We start from the raw sequence: 7590 nt of genomic DNA, 5'->3' as shown, positions 1-7590 counted from the left end.
CCCGAGGCTGTCTCCCCTCCATACCTCCTGCCTGTTTGGCTGGGGACTGGCAGCACCCTCTCCGGATAGCACTGGAGGACTGGCCAAGCTTCAGCTGCCTCTCGGAGCAGATAGTGACTCAATTCTTCCTGTGTTCCCCTCAGCTCAACTCTCGTCTCTCTACAAGAGGCTACAAAAATATGGAAATGTAACCTCTGTGTCCTTCTGCCAAATATTCCTGAGATCACCCAACGGATTACGGGCAGGGCAGCCAAAAAGACGGCCTGGTTTGTAATGGTTCAGCATGATCAAAAACCAGGCCTGTGAGATGAGAGCTCTGGGGATCTAACCCAAACTGAGAAGTGGCTTTCCCTGTGCTCCCCACAAAGCGACTTCATCTCACTCCCAGTTTCTTTGTCTGTGTAACAGAAATGTGAAATAACTTATCTAAACTAGTGCACAGAAAGGTATCTGGAGTTTAAGACACAGGTGGTATATTAGGAGACTACTTTTCTTTAGCACTGAAGAGAGATCGGAGTAGGTCTTCTAACTCAAGGATATATTGAAATGAAGAAATTCAAACTACATTCAAGTGCATCAGGACATTTGTATTTTGGGGGTATATTCAGAATACTGAACATAGTTTAGAAGGAACTCAAACTATTTTTAAAGAGAAAAGAAGTGACACATGGAAGTTATTTGCATGTTAGCTGGAGAGACATTGAAGGAAATGCAAATTTAACCCTCAGACTGGGAAGGACAGAAGTACAACACATTCCACTTCCATGAGATTTAAAAAGTCTCCTCCTCACCACAGATGAGTAGACAGAGCACCCACAAGCCATTGCAGATCTTGGTTCTGTTCCTTCCAGAAGCTGCTGCCAGAAAATCTTGACCTCTTACTTTCTTACTTTCCTGGAGCACTTTACAACCACATGATTATAAATAATTTGGGTGACTATAGCGATCACAATCTCTTTGCTAACACACCTCTGCCATCCATAAATTACTTAAGTCATTGGCCTGAGCTCATCTTCCACCCAACGCAAGGATCTAAGTGGATTGAGGAAGTGATTTAACTACTGCAATGCATTCTCTGTTTCTTCAATCAGATCTTGGCACAAATGCAGTAGGCTTAACACAAGAAGAGCCTCATCTTTACTATTCATAGACAAACAAACAAGCTAATTATCCCTTCATAAAAAGAAGTGTGCCTGGGAAATGCCTGAGGGCAGCTGCACCCAACTACAGCACATCGGGTACATCAGGTAGCCTGTAATGACACTCGAAATCAAACTGATGTCTATGGCATGTGTCCAGCAACAGAAAAGGTAAGGTGGAAAACACCAGCTTTTTACACACTTACAGCTTCACTGCTTGTTCAGTGGGAATCAAAGTTCAATGGGAACAGTTCAGTGGGAATTAAAGAGGGTGAACCGGGAATGCTGCCAATGGTCAACATATCTCAGGGAAAGGTGAGAAGGCAAGTGAAAAGGAGAGGGATGTCCTCAATATGCTGTCAGGATTTGGCAGAGATAGACCAAATTTTTAATTTCCCTCACTGGCTCTAAAATATTCTAGCTATTTCAAAGCGTGACCATTGGCCTCATTCCACTATAGCCAAGCATAAAGGGATCAGACCAGGATCACACACCACCATGCACTGTGTTCAGTGTCGTTCACACTTCTGCAGTCAATAGTAACTGCAGAAGAGAGAGCAAACTCCCAAATCACCTTAGCTCTTCTCTCTCTGAGCGACTGTAGTTTAATTCACATAAATATATTTTGCCTTTAAAGATTATGCATACTGTTCTAAAATTAAGGCTCTGACTCTGATTCCATCCATGGAATTCCATTCCATCTCGTTGCTACACCTAAACACATATTTAAGTGAGACATATTAAACCAAAGTGTCCCCCACATCTGTGTACTCAAAACATTTAGTCTGGTATCCAGTATTAACCCTGCTTCTGCTAAATTTTACAATCATTTATTTTATTCTGAGCCACATGACTCTTACACAAAGCTATACTTCCACAGGCCTGCCATGAACCCCCACAACCCACACTGTGCTGTACATCAGCACCTCCTACAAGACCAGGACCCACAGGACCAGGAGTCCACACAAGACCACAAGACCAGGAGTCTCCCACAAGACCAGGAGTCCACACTGACATACTGTATATAACTTGGCTGTGGCCATTCTGGATTCCTTAGGGAATCTCTCTTCTTTTGATCATATACATGGCGTGAATCATCTCATGCCAATCTCACAAATGTTATTGATGATATCTCAATAACAGCTCTCTCAGGCTGCTCCAGCTAATCCCCTGACCCCTCAATTCAGCATTACCTAACACTCGGGAGACAGCTGGGTAACAGCAGATAATTCCAAGTGATTATTGCCAGTTTCAGGAAGCAGAGCTAGGGTTGCATTAGAAAGTATCTTAATTCCTTACTCTCCAGTTTTCAGAGATCAGAGTGTTACTAAATTGCATGTCCTGAAAGAGCATGACACATTACAAAGCAATTTTAACAATGTGTTAACACATTTTTCTGCAGTGAAACTGGCAGGATTATTGAACTAATGATAAGCTTTTTAAATCACAAGCTCACCCGCTTCCTCCTCACCCTTCTGCATGCAAGCCTCTCTTCCTTTGTGTGGCTATTACATTCAGAAATAAAATTACATGGTTTATCTCTCATAAGTCTTTAATGCACTGTTGGCCCAGTTTTTCTGGCTGAAGAGCTTATGTATGGTACACTTGTTGGCTATTTACGTAGTCATAAACCTAACAAGTTTGTATTTTATCTATGTGAACTATTCTGTAGAGTGTAAAATACGTACATTTTTCCCTAAAGAGCAGTATGAATGTATTAGAACTGATGTGGAATACTGGAAAATAACCTCCTGCAAAGACTGCAGCCACCTTCAGTTTCTACCTGCAACTGTTCTAAGTGTTGTTAATCAGACAAAGTGAAGCCTGAACAGACATACACGAATGGGAGAAGATTTAATGAATACCTTTATTATTCAGTTTATGAAGCTGTAATGTGCTTGTGCTCAGGACTTGTAAAAGGGTATCAAATCTTCACAAAGAACACCTGGTACTGAGTCTTTGTATACAACACAGTGTCTGCTCCACTTTGCACATATTTACCCTTGTTTTGTACCCTGGTTGCTACAGGTCCTAAACAAATGAAGGAATGCATCATTTCGTCTATGCAGGAGGTGGCAGAGCACACAAGATGAAGTTCATGGGATACATTAATAAAGAAGAAACAGGAGAAATAAAATTGAAGTAGAAATTTGGCAGAGGGACTTTCTACAAAGGGGAAACGGTGTTAAAATGCTAAGAACATACAGACAAGTAATGGCTCCACTGGAAAGACTAATTAGTAGTCTGGGCATTAGATCTGAAAAGTAGATACCACTCGTTCAGCTGTTCAGGACAGACAACTGCTCAACTGCTGGCTCAACTGTTCAAGGAGTTCTATGCCCTTCAACATGGAGGATTTTCACTTATGTTTTCACAGTCATATGTGGTTTCTCTACACTGTTTAAATTAGGGAGGAAATTCCTCCATGCTAGTATAAATAAATCTTTAAAATTAGATTGTTTTGTGAATCATATTAACCTATGAAATCTGAAACCCGTGTACAGCATTGACCTTCATACATTCAATTGTCCCCAGGTTTAGACCTCTTATTGACAGTTCATATAACAAGAGAATAAGTCTAAATATATAGGGATGAGATGAAAACTAGACTTTTCAACATAATTCTTCGTTCCCTGACTTTCATTACTTAATGAAGTGTTGTTGATTTGCATGGTGTGATTCCTTTGTGGCTTTCTGTGTCTCCATCTAGTTAAAAGATGCTGTTAAAAGATAGGCATACATGTTTTCCAGCAACACCTAATGACTACATCCTCTTCAAACAGTCACTATTTCTGAGTCACAGCACTCAGAAAGCTTTAAAATTTTTTTTCCACTATAGGGCCATTAGGAAATAGTGTTCAGTACTATAAGCTTCACTAGGGAATGCTTCAGAGGAACAGTTAAAAAGACAAGAGCTAGTTTCAAAGTGTTTACAGTTCAATTTTCCACACAGCAAAGCAAATTTGCCAAATGTGAAGGAGATTTACAGGGAAGCACATGAAACAAAACCTAATGGATTTCCTTTCCTATCACATGAACACCATGATACTAGGATAAATATTTGGTAGATTAAGAAACACAGGTTTGTTTCTCTAGAAACACAAAGCAAGCAAGCCTATGGGTGAATTGTTCTGAGGCACTTCGCCTCCTACCCAAATTTCATTCAGATTTCGTTACACACAGAATCAATGCTATAGAAGTGAAATACATCAGAAACAGAAATAACAAAGAGTCAGACAAAAACCATTAGCAAATTGTGGAGGCAGACCTCACTCAATATTTGAATATTTAGCAAGATGTGGGAAGAGTAATGTCAGCCATTAACTATACAAGTTTGGAAAGAACTCAGCCTGTGAGCAAGGTACTCCTATAATTTCTTGTTAGAGAAGCTTTGCGCTTTACAGTAAACTTTCAGCAATTTATAGTGGGTAACTTAACTAAATGGTTGGCATCATTCAGGCCAGTACCCCTTCCCACTTCCAGTGAAAAGAAATCAAGGACTGGTGCCCTTAAAAAGTTCCTGCTGCCACTCTTCCCTCCTAGCTCCTGTTCAGGCCCATGCAGCAAAAGGCTCTCGTGTGCTGCAGTCCTGACCTGCAGAAGTCAGGTTGGCAAAGCAGGTTCTGCATGTGCTTTATTCTTCCTGCTTTAACTACTGCTGTTTCCCCTTTCTTGCAGAGACTTCACTGAGGGGGCAGCAGGTGCATGCAGCAGAGGTCCCCCTGTCCCAGTTTTCCAGTTCTAACAGCAGAAATGAAGAAAGAAGCAGATCCTGTCATTAACAATGGATTCTGGCACATTTTATATCCCTGACGCTTAAGAGGTTCTCTGGCTTTGCTATATTGGGAACTGATCTGCCACCAGCCTCTCATAATGTCCTACTCATTTCCCTGTCCTGATATTAAAGTGTCTGGGCAACTTTCTCTATGAAAAGTCCTTCCTTAGACTTCTGAAGTCAATGGGGAATGTCTGAGATGCAGGTAACCATTTCAGCAATGCATCCAGCAAAGAAAGAATTGATTTTGATATTTAAAGAGTTGAAATCAAAGAAAGTGAAGAGAAAATGGATAGTAAGGGGGGCAAGAATAAAACAGTGAGTTTGCTGAGTAGGAAGGACTGTTGAGTTTTGGGAGTACAAGAGGTAGTAATTCTCAAAAAGGGAATGGTGAGAAGAGCTGAGAATCTCATTCCTCAAAGAGGTGCATATGAGATACAACCTAATATCCAAGAATGATGTTTGGAAGACTGCAAGAATTACAACATAGAGTAAATACAGGTTGGATATGGATATACAAACTATTTCAATGAGAGTACATAGGATTCTCCTAAAGGAGGAGAGACTGTGCTCTTTTTCTGATGCAAGTAAGATGCCAAAGCAAATGCTGTGGGAACACATGGCAAGCTGCAGAACTGTGGATGACTTAAGACATAAGCATCACAAATGTGGAAAAAGAGATACCACCCTGGCAGCACGGAGAAGCAGGTCTAGTTTTAACGTGGCCTGCAATGCTGAGCCCTGACACTGTGAAAACGGGGAGTGGAAATAAACATCCAGGTGCTTTTTCCACTCAGGAAGATTTCATCACAGTGGCAGGGCTAAGCCCTAGGTACACAGAGCACTTTCAGGAGTGGTGTCGGTGCATCAGATACGTACCAGTTTATCAGGTAGCATTACTCGCTTGCCATTATTAATGAGACAAAACCAACCTCTTCTCAGATACATGATTACCACTACCAGCTGCATTCCTCTACTAAGTTCAGCAGCAGAAGAGCACACTGCCTGTGCCAGGGCTCCCTCCCTGCTGCCTGCACAGCCCACAGGTACCATTTTGTTGAAAAACCGCCCCAATGCCCCCCTCCTCCCTCAGGAGAGCCGCTCCCCTCCCTCGCTGCCACCACCGGCCGCTCAGGGCAGGCTGCAGGTGGGCGACAGCCCCGGCGGCCATGTCCCTGCTGCCCCCAGCTCGGCCTATGCCAGCAGCTGCCCTACGCAACCACTTGTGCCTTATGAAGGCAGGCGAGAGCTCAGCGATAACCCGCCATGTCCTGCCTTCCCCGGCACTACATTTCCCAGCAGCCCTGGGGGGCGACAGGCGCCATGGCTGCTGCGGGGGCCGCTGGGATAGCCGTTAGCGGGGTGAACCTCAACGGCTGCCCGTGAGGGGAGTGCGGCGGCCTCTTCTCCCCGGGTTTGGGAGGGCGCGGTTTAAGTTGACGAAGGCAAACAGGCAGCTAGAGCTGCAATTAAAGCTCTGCTGCTGGCAACCCGTGTAAATGCTTATCGCATAAGTGTTTGCGTATGGATTTAGAGGGGCCGGTGCGTGACAGCAGCGGTGTCTGGAGTTCAGTCCCTTGCCTCTGCTTTCCCGTTTTAGTGGAGCACTAGTGGCTCTATGCACCATATGAACGGAGGGGATTGGGTTTTGTAAGTGCATAACGTAAAGAAAAACAAGACTGCGTACTCAGCCCCTATTCCTGCTGAGCCCAGTGATGGCAGCACCAAGAGACAGAGATAATGAAGAGGTTCTCAGCTGGCTCCCAGGTGGTTACATGGAGGAAACTGGCCCTGGCTTCTGAGGGCTCGTTACTAAAAAGATCGATTTTGAAAATCATTTATTAAATTTATGGTATCTGTAACCACACACATCCTGGAGAGTAACGGCTGCTAGAGAATTACCATGCCTATCTACCACGTTTATGAGCGTTTGTTCAAACCAGACTTAAAGCTCAGCCCTGGGGAGGCAGGGGCTATGGTTGTGCACTGTTCTCACCCTAAAGGCTTGTGTAGCCCACTTCTTATGTTACCTGAGACTTGCAGCCTCGTCACATGGCTTTTTGTTTCTTGGGGCCTTTTGGTCTTCCCTAGAAAAGACAGGGAGCATGAGAACGGTAGCTGGGCCATCACTTTGGCCACACCTTCTTGACCACTGTTTTCTCTATGTTACGCCAAACACAAAAAGGCAGGCTAGCAAAGCACTGTAAACAAGCAAGCCAAAACCACACCCACAAGTATTTGGGAGTGCAAATAAACAAATGCAGACAACATGAAAATAAGAACTGAATCTTCAAATCTTAGGGTCAGTTTTGGTTGCTTCTAACTGAAAACCATTGGAACAAAACTGCAAAAGCTGCCCTGTAGTTCTTCTTTTCTCAAAAAGTTACTAGATCATTGTTTTCCTTCAAGAAGTTTGGATGGCCCTTTGGTTAAAAATAAATAAACAAAGAAAGAAAGAAAGAAAAGGATGGACATCTCTGCTGAACACAATGGGAAGCTTTTTCCCACTTTCCTTGCTGATCTTCCCTTGTGAAAATATTTTTTTCCATCTCAGTTTGCAGATGCCTAGAAATTTTCCAGTGAAGCTACATGTCCCCATATGGCAAAATCAAGCTCAATGAGAAGACATTTACCTTTTTAGTTATCCTTGTCACACTGTTACACATAATCAACAGA

The 7590-nt window shown here is 43.2% G+C and overlaps 1 long non-coding RNA gene across 1 annotated transcript; it reads left to right on the top strand.

The window, feature by feature from the left end:
* Positions 1–804: 804 nt before the first annotated feature.
* LOC121064318 lies at positions 805–5061 on the top strand. Its single transcript, XR_005816455.1, has 2 exons — positions 805–1310; positions 4818–5061. It is a non-coding gene; the product is annotated as an uncharacterized LOC121064318 (long non-coding RNA).
* Positions 5062–7590: the final 2529 nt, after the last annotated feature.

Source organism: Cygnus olor, chromosome 2, assembly GCF_009769625.2.
Source record: "Cygnus olor isolate bCygOlo1 chromosome 2, bCygOlo1.pri.v2, whole genome shotgun sequence".
Classification (NCBI taxonomy): domain Eukaryota; kingdom Metazoa; phylum Chordata; class Aves; order Anseriformes; family Anatidae; genus Cygnus; species Cygnus olor.
This window is presented reverse-complemented; position numbering and strand designations above follow the sequence as displayed.